This window comes from Tasmannia lanceolata, unplaced genomic scaffold, assembly GCF_043159265.1.
Source record: "Tasmannia lanceolata isolate RefF3 unplaced genomic scaffold, GAP_Taslan_0.1 ptg000017l, whole genome shotgun sequence".
NCBI lineage: Eukaryota > Viridiplantae > Streptophyta > Magnoliopsida > Canellales > Winteraceae > Tasmannia > Tasmannia lanceolata.
Window position 1 is genome coordinate 200,001 of NW_027518694.1, and position 2,500 is coordinate 202,500.

The following is a 2,500-nucleotide window of genomic DNA, read 5'->3' on the forward strand; positions in this document are numbered from 1 at the left end:
CACTTTCTGTGGCATTGATGCTCGGTTTCAAAGACAAACGTGCGCAGTGCCAGGGGACCGCGGATGACTGCTCGTGCTGGCCCCGTTGGGCGGCATTGATGGTCGGTTGCAAAGAAAATGCGCGATTGCTCGTGTCGGGGCCCGGCAAGCCAAGGCCAAGCGAGCCATGGCACGTCGGATGATGGCTCCAGCTGGCGCCCCGGCACTTTCTGTGGCATTGATGCTCGGTTTCAAAGACAAACGTGCGCAGGGCCAGGGGACCGCGGATGACTGCTCGTGCTGGCCCCGTTGGGCGGCATTGATGGTCGGTTGCAAAGAAAATGCGCGATTGCTCGTGTCGGGGCCTGGCAAGCCAAGGCCAAGCGAGCCATGGCAACGCGGATGATGGCTCGCTAGTGCTGGCGCCGTGCACAGTGGCCTCGCACACTCGCCCTGCACGCTTCCCTTGCACGCAGCCTTGCACACTAGCCTCGCATGCGAGCCTTGCACCCTAGCCATGCAAACTAGCCTTGCACGGTAGCCATGCACACAAGCCGTGCACATTAGCCATGCGCACAAGCCCCGCACACTAGCCTTGCGCACAACCCTTGCACACAAGCCATGCACTCGAGCAATGCACACAAGCCTTGCACTCAAGCAATGCACACAAGCCCTGGACACTAGCCTTGCACACGGGCCTGGCACACAAGCCTTGGGCACTAGCCTTGCGCACTAGCGTTCCACATGAGCCTTGCACACTAGCCTTGGACACTAGCCTTGCACACAGGCCTTGCACACTAGGCATGCTTGGGCGAGCTGATCCCGCATCAAGTCGACGGGTCTAGGCATTCTTGGGCGCAGATCCCGCATCGTCTCGTCGCGTCTGGGCGCAAACACGTCGCGTCTCGTTGCGTCTTCAGAAGTCGTCGCTAACAGCACCTTTGGTTGCCACTGGTGGTTAGGCTGGTTGGTTGCGCAAACCCTATAGGAGGGTGGCATGCTGGTGGGCGTTTTTGCCCGGATAGGCACTAGAATGTGCAGATTTTGGGCGTTTTTGCCTGGATAGGCTAAGGAATGGGCATGCTTTGGGCGTTTTTGCCCGGATAGGCACCGGAATGCTTGGCCTTGGCTTGTCCTAGCAAGGCATTGCTGGGTTGGGCTCCCTTGGCCTTTTGGGCGCCTTGGACGATGTCTTGCGAAGACCATGGGCACAAGGCCATGGCATATGGTGAGGAAAGGACCACGGTTGCCAAGGTTAGGCACCGGAATGCTTGGCCTTGGCTTGCCAAAGCAGGGCATTGCTGGGTTGGGCTCCCTTGGCCTTCCGGGCGCCTTGGACACTGTCTTGGGAAGACCATGGGCACAAGGCCATGGCATATGGTGGGGAATGGACCACGGTTGCCAAGGCTAGGCATATAGAGAGGAATTGCATTTTTGCCCGGATAGGCACCGGAATGCTTGGCCTTGGCTTGCCATAGCAGGGCATTGCTGGATTGGGCTCCCTTGGCCTTCCGGGGGCCTTGGACGCTGTCTTGGGAAGACCATGGGCACAAGGCCATGGCATATAGTGAGGAATGGACCACGGTTGGCAAGGCTAGGCATATAGAGAGGAATGGACCACGGTTGCCAAGGTTGCGCAAGTTTTGGGCATTTTTTGCCCGGATATGCCCAAGTATGCCCCGATAGGCCCGTTACGCCCCGGTATGAACGCGTATGCCCGGATAGACTCGGTATGCCTTGGGATACATGCGTATGCCCCGATAGGCTTGGTACGCCCCGATATGCGCACGTGTGCCCCAGTAGGGCTCGGTATGCCCCGGTATGTACGCGTGTGCCCCGATAGGCCCGGTATGCCCCGATATGCACACGTGTGCCCCAATAGGGGTCGGTATGCCCCGGTAGGTACGCGTGTGCCCCGTAATGCACGTTTCGCAGATCTCCCCGCATGTCCCGCCCCTATATGTAATACTTACTTACTTACTTACTTTCTTTCTTGCTTGCTTGCTTGCTTGCAATGGTTGGGAGTGCCCGGCATGCCCCGCTGCAGAGACCAAGGGCGCAATGACTTGGCACCGCGGATGCCGGGACTCCGGCACTTCCCGTGGCACTGATGGTTGGTTCCAAAGACAAAAGGCCGTGCAAGGCCACCGCACCGCGGATGATTTTGCTCGTGCTGGCGCCGTTGTGTGGCCAAAGAACATGCGCGAATGCTCGTGTCGGAAGGGTTGGTGTCCTGGCCCCGCGGGTGTCACGAATGCTCGGTTGCGAAGACCATGGGACCAGAGCCATGGCACGTCGGATGATGGCTCCAGCTGGCGCCCCGGCACTTTCTGTGGCATTGATGCTCGGTTTCAAAGACAAACGTGCGCAGGGCCAGGGGACCGCGGATGACTGCTCGTGCTGGCCCCGTTGGGCGGCATTGATGGTCGGTTGCAAAGAAAATGCGCGATTGCTCGTGTCGGGGCCTGGCAAGCCAAGGCCAAGCGAGCCATGGCAACGCGGATGATGGCTCCAGCTGGCG